This window comes from Myzus persicae, unplaced genomic scaffold, assembly GCF_001856785.1.
Source record: "Myzus persicae strain clone G006 unplaced genomic scaffold, MPER_G0061.0, whole genome shotgun sequence".
NCBI lineage: Eukaryota > Metazoa > Arthropoda > Insecta > Hemiptera > Aphididae > Myzus > Myzus persicae.
Window position 1 is genome coordinate 123782 of NW_019103557.1, and position 16046 is coordinate 139827.

General features: G+C 27.0%; 1 long non-coding RNA gene across 1 annotated transcript; it reads right to left on the bottom strand.

The window, feature by feature from the left end:
- Positions 1-1430: 1430 nt before the first annotated feature.
- LOC111034756 lies at positions 1431-12166 on the bottom strand. The gene is made up of 5 exons (XR_002604581.1): positions 11771-12166; positions 9065-9113; positions 4472-4489; positions 3685-3887; positions 1431-1490 (listed from the first exon to the last, which is right to left on the bottom strand). It is a non-coding gene; the product is annotated as an uncharacterized LOC111034756 (long non-coding RNA).
- Between the last annotated feature and the right edge of the window lie 3880 nt (positions 12167-16046).

Here is a 16046-nt window from a genome sequence, read left to right on the forward strand (position 1 = left end):
GATACAATGTGTAATTTTTAATAAAGCTGTATAACAATGTAATAAATTGACTGCGGCCGGAAAAAAAAATGATCAATTAATAAAAATTAATGTACCTATCTCGGTTTTGGTGTAACTCAGTTCAGATTGTAGTATTCCAGAAACCTTCGCAGAAGTGTAGGTACTCAACAACTTCCCAAAGTTTCATCGTGATCAGACGTATATTATCATATATATCGATCAGACGATTTTATATATATTATTTATTATAGCGCGAAGTATAGTAATTAGTAATTACCTATTATGTAACTTTTTCAGCAAAGCACCCAACACAGACTACTGATGTTCATATAGGTTAGTGCTTATATAATTTTAATTATTTTATATAGTTGCTCTTATAACAGTACACTTATGAAATTAATATTATTATACATTAATAACCGTAAACACTTTGTCAAAAAAAATTAAAAATTATGAATCTGTTGAATTCGTTAAATGTTAGAACTTTAAGTGTACACTAATGTTGACATTTTGAATTTGTTTAGGATTCAACCCAAATTTTTAGATCACGACTTTTCTTGTAATTACATCTCGAAGCCATTGTAACATTTAAAACTTGTCTAAGACAATTGGCTTTTTGTATTTTTTACTAATATATTTTTTTGACTCAAAACCTGGGTATCGTCTGAGTTAATAATGATATTTTTAAGTATTTTAAGATTCATTTGAATTTTCTAACTTTTTTATGGACAAAAATTTAAAAAAAAATGTACAATATTCAAAAAGTTTCTCATGACTATAAATAGCTCAAAATTAGTCAAATTTTACATTTTATGAATAAAAGTAATAAGAATACTGGTTGAAAATGTCAAGTGCCTACGGTTATTAGGTTTTAGTAAAACTAAAAAAATAATATCAATTTTGTCAAAATTGGTTTTGTGTAAACATTCACATAATTTTTTACAATTTTGTAAAATTAATATCTACAAATATCTCATTACTGAATCTAAAATAAGAAATCACAATATTTCATAAAATACTTATTAGAAAAAATTATTATTCAAATGAAATTAAAAAAATTACTAGTTTGGTCTATTGGTCTCTTGGCCCTGGGGCTGTCTTCCGTTGAGTTACAATTTTTTATATTTTCATATTTATTTTCAAAACATTTATACAATATTACAATTTTACAATATAATTTATATTAGAACCATTTCGATACATAATCACTGGAAACAATGCTTATGAAGGTATAATATGAAATAATCATAAAATATGTAATAATAAATAAATAGTGGTTCGGCGAGGCTCGGCGTCTGGCTTCTGTTACTAACGTGTTCTCAATGCCAGAACCAATTGGAATCACTAGTTCCCGGATGTGGGACCTCCCAGGTTCCAAGTGTCAAATCCTCGCCACACATACACGTACTCTTATCCAACCGTATCCTTTCCCGTAGTAAAAACCGACAAATTGTGCAGTAGGTGACCCCATAAAATAAAATAAATAAACTCTAAAACAAAAAAAAATTTTCTAAGACAGATGAATAGAATTAAAATTATATAATATTTTTAGATGCTGATAAGATATTAACTGTACAAGAAAAAAGTAAGTTAACTTTACTTTTTACTTTCAATTTTCAAACAAGAATGCGTTTTCAATTTACTATATGCTCTAAACGTTTTGAAAGTGTTAATCCAGATATTTATTAAGTGGAATTAGACGTATAAACGTGTCACAAAATGTCAACTGAATGTCATGCAATACATGTGTTGGGTATTACCCATTTCCACCAAAAGTGTACCTTTCCTTTTCCACCAATACTCGTTTCCACCAAGACGAGTTATATACTACGTTTATAAGTTATATTAAAAGCTGTTTAAAAAGAATAAATTAATATATAACATTATAATTTATAACATAATATAGATGTATAATATGTTACCTTATAATAATAATAATGATGTTTATAATAGTCAAAATTGTCAAAACTGCCAAAATTGTCAAATGTATAAATTTAATTTAAAAAAAAAAATGATTTAATAATATTGTATAATAGTAAAATGTTACTTTATATAATTAGTTGATATTTTTTTAAAAAAATTTTATGATATAGATTTCACAAATTTGTACCAGTAATTAAAAACAATATTTTGTTTTAATTAATAAATTTAGTGTGTTATATTGTATTAAACACAATATAGGTCAAAATAATTGGTTAATACCGGAACACAGTTATAATATTACTAGATGTCTCGCCCTAACTTTTATACCATATTATTGTATAATTATTTTTTTTTTTTAATGTGTACATTTTTATTATGTTGTATATTATTTTATTACATTTTAACAGCTTTTAATATAACTTATAAGCGTAGTATATATAACTTGTCTTGGTGGAAAAGTGGTTAACATCTCATTTGGTGGAAACAAGTATTGGTGGAAAACGGAAAGGTACACTTTTGTTGGAAACGTGTTACACCTCATGTGTTCGCACTCGATTCATTATTTTCTTTTTGCGCATCAGTAACGATGAGATTTGCTGAACCAACTAATTGGCCATTGTTGACAGCCATCATTGTATATGTTACGAGTGTAACATGCCCTTGTGTACATTGCCCGGTCAATGTGGTCCTGCTCGAGCAATGTAAGCCACAATTTTTTTTTTTTAACCAACTAATATTATTTTTTATTAATATTATAAATAATAATGCTGAATCGACATTGACGAGGGTATTTTAAGGTCCTTTCCAAACCGTCTTATGTGAACTTTGCTGAGATTTAGGACATCTCTCGGGGTTATGTTGGAATAACTTGTAGAGGGAATTTCTTTACTTTGGATGTTTTTGAATTGTCTATCCATAAATTATGATTGCATATTAAACGTGATCATCATCAATTTCATCAATATTTGTAGAATATGGAGGATTTCCACTTCAAAATGACACTTGCACATTAAATACAGTCTGTTATCCCCCTTTATTATTAGTATAAATAAAACAATATTAGTCAATGAAGAATTTTCCACAGTCCTATATTCCAGCGTTTCCCAAAGTGTGTTCCGCGGAACCTTAGGGTTCCGTGGGACAATGTCAAGGGTTCTGTTAGATGTAGGAGATTATTGAGAAAATTATGTTTATTTAATGTTTGTTGTTTAAAAAATGTTTGATTGAAAATTGTTTTTAAAATTAAGTTTAATAATGAAAAGTCATTAACAGTATCATTAAAATATAATTTGGATTTGAGAGTTTAAGGAATTGATTTTCCTTTTTTAATTTACAAAAATTATAGTTGAGTTGGATTAGACATTAGGGTTTCGCGAAACACAAACAATTTTTTAAGGGTGCCGTGGTCGTAAAAGTTTGGGAACCGCTGCTATATTCAATTAAAACTGAATAGATAATCAAATGAATTAGGTATATTAGAACTTATTCCTCCTCCTTTTTTTAGGCACAATACTACAAAAAGAGGACATTGAATTTTTGAAGGACAATTTTAGTAAGTAATTTTGAGTGATTGTTAATTAGGTATGGACGTAAATTTCATATTTGTCATTTGATAATTCCAATAAAATTATCGGTAAGGTATATCAGTTTTTGTATAAGTACTATATTTTTGTATAAGAGTTGTCAAGTCAAAAATATTCCAATATTTTTCATACAAATATTATTATAATTCAAATAAACTATCTACTATTATTGGATTACGTTTGTTACACAATTCTTCTTCTTCTTCTTCTTCTTCTTCTTCTTCTTAGGGTTTATTGGGCCTTTAAGACCATTGCGTCTCACAACCAAGCTCGCATCCTTGTCTATCCAGTTCTAGAGAACTCCAATTGGAGATACCTCCCATTTATTCAACATCCTTTTTTTACACACGTCTTTCCAATATCAATTTGATATTTAAACACCTAATAATAAAAGGTAAAAAAAGAATGAACAACCTAGCTTTAATTATCTTAATATTTCAAATAAAAATTTCTAATTTAGACATTTTTTCCATATCCATTTTATGCAGTTTTTGAAGGCGGTAAGAATTTCGATTAATTTATGTTGAATATTAACTAACTCAATTCAAATGACTTATTCGTATATATTTTATGTTAATATTTTTATTAGTTTAATAATATAAGTTGCAGTCAAAATTACATGAAAATATAATCATATAATTTATATTATACATAATTAAAAATTCAATGTTGGACAAAAATAATATGATGCATCAATATTTGCCATACGCATCATTTTTATTATTGTTTTTCTAAATAAATAATGTTGCATGTAGGTGTAGGAAATTGACATGCGTGAAAGACATACGGGAATGGAATTTTAAAATTGATCCTATGCAGCAGTTGGATACATCAGAATACATCTAACTGTTCATTTATTATAAATGTCAATATTTAAAATAAATCCTACACAATTGAGGAATTTATGATGTACCCTTTTGATTTATTTCTAATTCAATAATAAGTAAAAATATACCATATATTACCTCCATATTCCATTAGACCTGAAAAAGACAAGATATTATTGGCGTTATTCATATAAACTCATAAAACAATATTGCTAGCAAAACCTGTCATTTTTAGTGACGTAAAATATATATACAGGGTGTCCCGTGAGGATATATCCATTAGCTGTAGAGGGGGACTCGCCGCCCGTAAAAAAACCTGTTTTTTGCTGTTATACCTTTTAACTAAAAAATTGATTAAAAATCAGGAGATTAATAAAATTTAAATGTTGAAACTTCAATATTTTTAGAAAAATGAACTCTGCAAAATGGGTATCTTCGATTTTTTTTTTAAATTATTTAAAAAAAATATATTTTTTAACTTTTTTACCGAAACATAAAAAAAATTAAAACATGAATTATTTGTAGTGATTATCTCTGTGAGTCTTAATAAAAAACCAGAATTATGAAATCTACATTATTTCAGGAGATATCGCAATGAGTAAATCTTCACGGGACACTCTGTATATGCTTTAAATGATTAGATATTCTTCAACTGAAATAAATATAAAATATAAGCAATAATTTACAATATTTAATAATCTTAAATTTAGGACATACATTTTCCAATTAGAGCTAGATTTAGTTTAGTTAAAAGTGCTATTCCTCAACTTCTGCAGCAATATGGAAAAAAAATGAATGTGAATTTTCTGTAATTGAGCTAAACTACTTGTATACAAAATTAAAAAAATTATATTATAGCTTGCTTATAGTAGTAGTAGGTAATTGAATTATGCAACATAATTTAAAGGGTACCGCTAGAGAACTATTGAAGATGTAACTGGTATTCAAAAGAGTTTTAAATGTATTTTTAAACAATTGATTTTTCACCCTGAAAAGGAGGTTGCTCTTTTATTCAAACAAGTAGTTCTCATCAAGATACTGAAGTTTCTACTATTGGTTTAAAAAGTTATCAGCTGGTTTATTAAAATTGTACTCTTTCAAAAAGTTTTACAATATTTTATTAATGTTTATAAATATATATGTATTATATTAAAATTAAGATACCAAGTTACCTCCTCATCCCAGTATGTGGAATTGTTTTATTATTATTTTATTTTATTTTATCGAATATCCATATATTTTTCCTGTATATACTTCAAATAACCATAATTTCCAATTATTATTTTTACTCTATGGTTTTCAGCAATTGAGTACAAAATACCCATATTTAATGAAATCAGTAAACATACAATAATAATCATAAATAATGTTAATTTAGTTTACAACAATTCCACACCATTGTTATTGTCTATATGTCTGATCAAACTTAAAATATTACTATTGTTATTATCGCTATTATTACTCATAATTATTATCATGATAAAAAAATAGTCAACAATTAATGCTACTAATTATCCATAGGCGTAGATAGCCTATATAGGCTAGGAATGTCTTATTATATTAATAATAAAAAAAAAAAGTTTACAACAATATAGTATCCTAGTTATTGGTGGTAATAACTTTTTTTTTTAAATTATTATTTTTATTAAGCTTCAGCAACTGAGGCCATTAGCTGTAGGTTGTAGTACTGTAGGGTTTTGGGACTGTAGGGTTATGGAACACGTGTGTGTTTGTTTGGCAGAATTTCAAGTGGGCACCCGTTGGTTTCTGCCATGCCCGGTTGGGGGGATGGCGGCATCCCTCTCCAGACACCGTGACCTCCCGGAGAGAAGTGCTGCCCGTGACCGAGGTTCGAACCGACGACGGTGCGCGTTGCAACCGACGCGTTATCCGCTCAGCCACTTTGTCCCCCAAGGTACTAATTTATTAGTTAATAAGTAAATAATAACTTATTAGTTATTACCATGTACGATTGAAGTAGACCATCTTAAATTTGTGTTACCAGGATACACAACCAAAAAAGATTACTCCTTAATAGCTTATGATATTCACCACCAGGGTACAGCACAATCCGTTAACTTCTCCAACCAAAAAATGTTCATAACAAAACTGGGCCGCAATGCTGTTTAGACATTCGTTTCCAGTCTATAGTATCTTAGTTCATGGTGTGTATACAAGGATTAAAATATCAGTACCAGAGTTTTTTTTGGTTGTGGACAGAGATCGCAGCGAGACGGATTCATGCACAATATTGGTCGTTTAATTTTGACCGTTACACTTTCTTAATTTTTTAGTAGAACTTAATATTTTTTGTTTGACATTGGTTAATCAAGCAGAGCAGGTTTAAGCATGCATCAAATCGAATTTTAGCACATTGCCTACCAAGGTGGCTGAGTTACACCACCCTCTGCAAGAATATTTAGCAATATTCATTTTTTTCTGTAAAATGTAATGTTTGAAGGCTCAATAAAAAGGACAAAAGATTAAGAGCCTTATTACATTTAATAGATATGAAATTATATACATATTTTAGTTACATTCTCTATACCCCGATAATATTCCATTTTCAAATCATTAATTATGTCTATAAAATCAAGAAGTTGTCAATACAATAAAAAATTGTATTCTTTAAGATGTAGTTTACTTTTTTTATAGATTCATACAGAAAAAAAATCATAATTAGCAATAAATCAAAATTAAATACACGTATAAATAATGTTTAAAATTGTTTTCAGGAATAGAAAAATCTAAAGTTTTGTTCATAAGTAACTATCAACTATACAGTATACATGATACCTACATATATGTAGGAGGAGATTTTTAACAATAAGCATTTAGTATCTAGAAAAGTGTTAATTTTTTTGGACTTTTCATTACATAATTTGAATTATTGAGTGACAAAATTATTGACAAAAAAAAAAATGTCAACTGTTTTATATTATTATGATATATTATAATATTTAAGTTTTTACTTTCTTGAATAATTTCATGTACTTTAATGTTTAGTTTCATATTGACCTTAACTCTAAATAATTATTTATTACTTTTATTTTAATAGTTAATTCCCTTAAAATCTCAGAGGACTGTTGTACATTTATTTTTATTTTGCATATAAAGATCAGCTAACTATAGCTATACCGATGTCCGATAGTAACAACTTAGTGTAACAAAACAGAGTAGTATAGAGCAAAAAAAGTAGATTATAATAATATAATAAATTTAATAACAAGAGTGTTATCATTTATATAGAGCCATAACAAGCTTTGTTGACTGCGGTGCACGTCTATTATGAATACGATTATAGTAAAAAGAATATAATAATAAGATAATGATTAAAAAACTAACAAGTTTGTTGTGCACAGCTGGCTAGCTGCTTCCTGTGCCTGTATAATTTATTTGACATGCACAACATAATATAATAATTAATAACTATCGATTCGCGCCTTCGACCATAATGATAATAAATAGTAACCGGCGATTCGCTCCACAAAAGTTATGAAACAAGAATGATGATCACCTATCTCCTTAGGGCTTACTAGTTACAAAAAATAATTCGGCGATTAGCATAATTTAACATACCTAATTTAATTACCGCGATTCGAGCACTTGATTATAATAATTGTTTGCTCGTCGATATTAACTACAACTGTTCACCGGCGTCTAACGTAGTAACGTTTTCTGATAACATAATATTAACATATTATATATAATACAATGATATAAATATAACGAGAATTATTGTGTCTGTGTGAGACAGATACTGCTTAGACGTTTTAAGATTCTAAAAACATTTGAACTTTTGGTGAAAATCAATTCAGGAAAGAATCACATAGAAAGTATTTAGTTTTTTGACTCATAATTTCAACTTCTGAAATGACATCCTAAAATGTTCATAAAATGAATATTATGTAACATAAGAATCAAACTGTAAAAATAATAAGTAACTGTGTAAGATATCAAACAGTAAGTTTAAAAGAAAAATTAATATAATTATCTTTTTTATAAATATGTACGAATATAATATGTAATGAAAATGTTTCTGTTGACTTGATACTCAGATTACATCGGTAAGCAGTTTGATTTATGGATTTTAAATTAATTATATTTAACTTACGTACCTACAACTGGTTACACATGGAGTGGTTTGACGGTAATTTATAACTATTAAATGTTCGGACTTGAAACTTTTAGAACAGTAAGAGTATTATTTTATTCTATTCACACTATATTATCAAATGCAATATTTTTTTCAAATATTAATTCAACAAACAATATTAGTATTTTTACCATCGATTATAAATGCTAGTATTTTTTTTTTTATTTAAACTTTTTTATTACAATTGGTTTCAACAGTTAAGTATTAACAAGCAACATCAACAAATAAAAAAAATACTAGTATTTATGGTAAATAGTATTATACTAATATCAAAACAAATCACATTTATAAATATTCCTTCTAAATTATCAATGAAGGATCATTTAGTAAAAACGGTGACTGTATTGAGTTAAAAACGTCTACGTTGTTAAACAATTTTTGCAGATAAATTAAACTTTCTACATGAATAATGTTCGCCAAACGATGAAATACATAAATTTCAACATTATTTAGAATTAATAAAAAATTCTGTTCAGTTATAACCCACATGATTATTATCCGAGGGAATTGTTTTGAAGTATTCTGTATTGTTTACTATTTGATTATGTATTATTTATTCAGGGTAGTATACTTACTTAATAAAATTCGATATGATCAATACATAATGCGCTTGGACATTATTTTCTACATTACAAAAACAAAATACAAATATAATACCTTTAAATCATATATAATATGAATTATAATAAAAAATATTCTTAATAGATACCTAACATTAATATTTGTAATACAAAACTGCATTATGACTATTTTCTCCAAGGTATCGTACTTATCAAAGTTTCAATAGTTAGGTCATTCGATATTACAATTAACAGAATATAATATGTTTAAATAACTGGAATCCTACAAGTGATTTAAACATTTTAATTTTAGGTTACAACGGACAACTTGAATACAATTATTATGCATCCAAACATTGTAGAAGTAAGCAAATTCGTGCATAAATAATTTATTAAAGTGTTAACTTATTTATAATGACATACATTTATAAACAAAATACAATTTCAATTTCCATCGTAAATCTCAAAATCCTCGGGTGAGCATTTTTTTCATAATACCAATTTTGAAATATCCTTCCTAAGTGCGCCCTTACACGGTGGTACAAAGGAACCATGAACATTTTAACTCTCCGTGCACCGTGGTTTAAAATCTACGTTGAAAATATAGTTAGAGAAAAAACACTTTCAATATCTATCACATTGCCTCCAGAAATGTATAGTTTGCGTAAGATTTGTTTTACTATTAGGTAATCATGTATACGAGATCCCTTCAACATGGAGACTATTGCGTGGTCATCAGTCATCACCATGAGCTTTATAAGTAAAGTTTACATAGTTTATGTTGATTTCTATACTTTATTAGTATGATACAGAATAATTATAGCATTTGGATTTTATTATTAGTTTTTCGCACTCTCTTCTACATTGAATCTACTTTAACCTGGTAGAATAATAAATTATCATCTCAAAATGTAGAGCTATAACACAATTCATTGTCTAATGTAAATGCAAAAACATTTAATCAGTGTATCTGTAAATCAGTTTATTTTAATTGTGTTTTTCATACAGCATACAGTAACTACCTTTTTATAAATATTATTTATTTTAGAGGCACTTATACACGAAAACAAAAAGCAGGGTGAATGGGAATATAATTTTACACAGCTGTGTAAGTTCAAATAACATAAATATTGTACTCAATTACTCAGATATCAAACGACTTTAAATTTAGTTTATCTAAATGTGCGATGTATCGAACTTTAAACATAATCTCTATGTATTTAAAAGGACACAGTGACTCATTTGGCTGCTTGCCGTGATAAAGTTAATGAGTTATTTAGCGTTTATGTATCGGTCTTAATTCAAACTAGTTTTTTAGACGTTTTAGGTTGAGTACTTATGTCTAATTATAAGAATAACACCATAATGTAGAGAGAATTTTCTTCCCTCAAATTTAAAGATGGAAGTAGACGTCCGTTATTTAGTCGATTTTACGTAGGCCTCAGTACGACTAATGACCACGGAAAGCACACTACTAGTGCGCAACGCGTCTTCCGCATATTACACTGTACTTTATTATCAATATTCAATCGTATTAATTTCGTGTACTAATATACATAATTTCGGAATACAGTCCACACGAAAAATAAACGTATTCGTTATTTGAATTACTTGCTTACCACGTCCCAACATTTCTGTTGAAACGATGTTGATTTTTGAGGAGTTTTATGTGTTTTTGATATACATATGTAGGGCCGGAATCCCCACTTCGTGATCTATATTAGGCTATGTAGGCATGAAGTTTGCGGAGAGCATGGCAATTACAATATTATCACTGATTATCGTTGGAGGCAATTATATTAAAACTGATGGGAGGGATAAAACTTTAGTTTTTTGTTATTTTGATGGGATGAAGTTGACTATAGGTTGTCAAACGATGACAGTTTTCTGAACATTGTTATTTACAATGACGTTAGGCAATTAAAATGACGAGTATATTCATGTTGAAAGTAACGGGCCGAACTTATTTAAAATTATTATAACATTGTTATTTGATTATAAATCATACAATTATCACTTTTTATGGTACTGTTTTCAAATGTTTGTTTATCTTATTTTTATAGTATTAATGTAGATATATTTATAAAATTAAAATTAAAAGGATTTTTTCATTACCTACAGGTTATCAATACAGTAAGCATATTTTAATTAATTTAATACTGTTTGATGTTTAAAAAATATTAAAAATGTTAAACACTTTATTTAGTTATTCTGAAGGAAGTGTTTCGATTTATAATTTTTGATTTTTAGTTTTCCCATCTCAATCGGATAGTCTAGATCTTTATAAACAAAAAAGACTAAACATAAGTAAGTTCAAATAGTATTAATACTTTATAGTTACTTCATTGCCTATCTTTTAAATCGTTTATTTACGATTCAAAGTACCTACATATGGTTCAAAAAATGTATTTATTATGTGCATATTTTAATATTTTATAATAAGTGTATAGTACTTTGTTGCGCCGAATCACTCCTACTTTTTAATGAAAGATATATAATTGACTTGCGATATGCTAAGGAAAAGAGAGGTTACTCTATAGTATAATAACGTACAGTGTGCACATACTAGGTATTATAAACAATAATGCACTATATAATATAACAACCATACAGGATGCTCCAAAATAATAATAATAATATCCAAAAAATAGATATACTAAGGTAATACAAACCACATATTGTATGATAAGTTGTCGGACAAATAATAATAATTTCACTTACATAATATTTATGGCGGAATGGCCTGACCAGCAACTGGCGTCCTCATCCACGCTTGAAATGCGACAGAGTCTTGATCGGCGGCGGCAACAATGTCTTCCAACTAACGGGAACAGGGAGCGCTTAAATGAACGAAAATATTTCTATCGATCTGTATTTCAGGAGAAAAATAATAACGTAGACAAGTTTATTAGCAGAACCGTATTTTACCAGACGATTAGTTTATTTGAGCTGTATATTTTAGCTGACAAATATATTCTGATAATATGTAATTATGTGTATGAATGTATGATGATTGATGATTGATGAATATGTCTGATAATAACAGAAAGCACGACAACCCAATATGTGTTACACTGTAATTGTGCTGTATTTACATATATAAGAATATTAAGCAAAGAAAAAAGGAGAAAACAAAAAAAAAAAAAAAATAATAATGATAAAAAGATGAGATTAAGATAACAAAAACAAATGGGTAAAGAAATTAGTACAATATAGTTAACTGAATACAAAAGTAAATAATATTATATTAAAAAATTAATATAAAGTATATTCCTAGAATTAATATCAAATATAGTGCTGACAAGAGACTGTATCGAGTTATATACTTTGAGTTTAAATATTTGGTAAAAAAAAGTAGTCCAGAGGATTGTGTTGATAGTATTTCATTTTTGGAGGTAAATGATACCGGTCTTATACAGGGTGTCCCACCAGAATTTATCCATTGCGAAATCTCTTGAGATAATTAATACATCATAAATCTGTTTTTTATTAGACACTCTGAGTAGATGTAATCCTATATTTTTTTTTTAATTTACGTAATTCAATTTTTTGAAATAATTGAAGATATCCATTTTGAAGAGTTTATTTCATTAAACATTTTTTCCTTTTTATTTTTATGAATTTCATTATTTTTAATTACATTTTTAGTTTATATAGGCCCCTACCCAGAAAACGGCGAAAAACTGGTTTTCTTCCGGGCGGAGGATCCCCCCTACGGTTAATGGGTATATCTTCACAAAATGACACACAGCATTTGTTAAAATATGAAGTATATAGGATGGGAAACTCTTATTTCTTAAGAAATCCCTAGCACTTATACAAAATTTAACTTTTATATAATTATATTCTAACATTAATTACAGTTAAAACTTTAGGTAAGTACCTACTATATTAAACTATTTACAACTACCAACAAATTATTTTTAATCGTTGACTTTATTTTTTCCGTATCATTAGTTTAAAACAATTATGTTTATTATACATGATATAATATATTATATTAATTTTTTATTCACAAATACAATTTTTAATGGTGTAAAATGCAAATAATACTGGGTGTAGGGTAGATAGTGTACACGAATCAGACAAGGTGTTCTAAATGCAATGACCAAGGTGTAGTGGATCATTATACCCTACACGTATACCTTCGATTCTAAAAAAAACAATAAGCTAGAAAACTATTTAACAAAAGTTTAAGAGCTACCAAGTTCCTCGTGAGCTGCAATATCCATTTGTGCATGTAAATTTTTTAAGAAATTCATCAACATTTTGTAGTCGAAAATTGGTAAAAATTTTAATTTTAACAATTAAGTTTAGTAATTAACTACACGATTCTTCACATGGATTTTTTTACTTTACACCAAATTTTACTAAATTTTTAGTAACCTCATTGAATGAAATATTTTACTATTTTAATTCTCTTGTTTGGGATCATCCAGTTAACTGTAATTATGCCGGGTGGTTCTAAAATTGATGATTTAACTAGTATATACAATCTCACTGTGCTGGCCGTAGATATTTTAAAATCTAGGTTCTTCCGAACTATTTTAAGAATATTTTCTTAAATGTAAAAAATAAACTCTAGTTTTTTTTGACCATTTCTTATACAAATCGAAGAGCCACATTGTTGTTGTGCTGGTTTCTCATTTTTCTTTCACTCGAGTCACCGTCTAAAAAAAAGTGGTGTGACACATCGATTTGCATGAGAACATTAACAGATGATAAACAGGTGATAGTCATTACTCATTAGTTATCATTTAATAAATTAACACAATTTTATATATTGTCAACTAATAAAAATTATGAAATAATGACAAAATTAAAGTTAACAGAGTTTAAAAAAAACAAATTTATTGACATACACACATAAGTTATGTACCTTAAGTGTAACAAATCTTACGTTACCTGAAAAAGAAAATAAAAAAAAAATGTTTAATTTTAAGATATAGAACGTACTTATTAAAAATGTTGTTTATTTCAGGTAAATGTATGAGAGTAAATTCGAATGAAAAACATACAAAAAAATGTATTAAAAAAAAAAAATTATAGTATTTTTGAATTTTTGAATACATTTAAACTTCTTTATTATACTTCTTATAGATTTTCTGTAAAATGTTGTAGTAACCAAAGAAAAAATTGATTAATTTGGGAGATTAGTAGATGAGCGATAAATAAAAGTGGTGTTTATTATGATGGGAAATATGACACAAAAGAGAAAAATTATTATAAGTTTTAGCTTCACCGTGAACAGAAACCAAAAGCGAACCGGAAATTAACTAAAATATCTAGATTTTTGTCAATGGCACGCGTCTCATAAATTAAAACCAAGCATAGATATACATCAAAACAAAAAAATTCAGAAAAACTTGAAATAAACTTTTTTGAAAAATTTTTTGACAAAAGTAATAAAAACAGTACTTTCTAATTTCATAACTGAACTTAATGTAACATGACATACATTTCCATAATCCCGAGCTAGATTTTATGTCAAACGATACTACGCTCTACTTATAAGTAAATATAACATAATTTATGAACGGTTTTGATAGCAGTACAAAAATATTTAAGACACGCAGATAGGATTTTTTTTTCTATAAACCTTATTTTTAGTTAAAATTATGGAAAAACTCATCAAAATCATAATAATTTGAAAAATTATTTTGTTGTTTTAACTTTTATAAGTTGTCCATTTTTTGTAGCTAAGAATCGAAAGATAGAATAAATATAGAATAATAATTAATACAGTAACCAAAAAATCCAGAAAAATATGTGCAATCGCAATTTAAATCAGATATTTGAACGGAGAATAACGCCTCGGCTTAGTTGGCAGGTCTTTAATTTACTATACATTTATAATTTTATAGTAACTTAAGTGGTATTTTATTTTTATTGGCAATTAATAACACAGGAACATAAAATAAATATATTATGTAGTGGTACCTCAAAGTCATAAACTATATTTGAATCTCAATGAAATGTATTAAATGTTGTAATCGTGTTCATTTTTTTTTTTTATGAAACTCGTGCAGAAAACCTTGGTAAGTATTTTTTGTATTCTCCATAATAATAATTGTATTTCATACCATATTTATGAAAATTAAAAAAAATTATTTCGAATAATAACATTTTTTACCTGTTTTTACAGACAAAGGAACCCAGAAGGGTGTTATTCAGATATCAATTTACAAAATGTTAGGAGATGCTTATGACCACGGTATATATATTACATAGTATTCATTAAGTATTATATAGTATTATATAGTTATTTAAATGTAAGGTGTAAACTGAAACATATACAATTTAATAGTACCTACTTATGGTTAAAGTGATTCGTAATCAAGGAAAATACAAACAATTATAAATATTAATTTTAATTTAAAAAAAATAAAAATGTGTATTGATATTATTAATTTTAATTATGTAGTGCATAATAAGTTTATTAGGTGATATCGTGAAATACATTTTTAATTAATTTTGATGTATAGTATTTACAAGTACATGACATATATATTTATGTCCTTATATAATGTAAAATAAAATATTATAAATAATTTTGTTTCAGTGGACGAAAAATATTTGAAAATGATGAAAAAATGTAAGTCCTTTAGTATATTATTTTTTCTTATTTAATAGGTTCTTACTGAAAATTAATATATAAATAATAAATGTTTTAATTCTTCTAAACGAATAAATTAAGTAAACTCTTCAAACTCTTCTTTACCGATGGATACTTGTACTTCATTTTGTGAAATACACTCAAAGTTTGTACAACTTGATAAGTTAAAAACAAAATATGTGCAATTTGCCAATCATTTTTCTGAATTTTCTAATGTCATGAATTTACCTAAAAGTATTCACAATGATTAAAGTGAGAAAGTTTGTTATGAAGATAATATGTCAGATGTTAGTTAAAACACACAAACGTATGATTCAGATTCAAATGATCGAATTGATTACAATATTGAAAATATAAATTTAGGAAGTTTACTAGATTTAT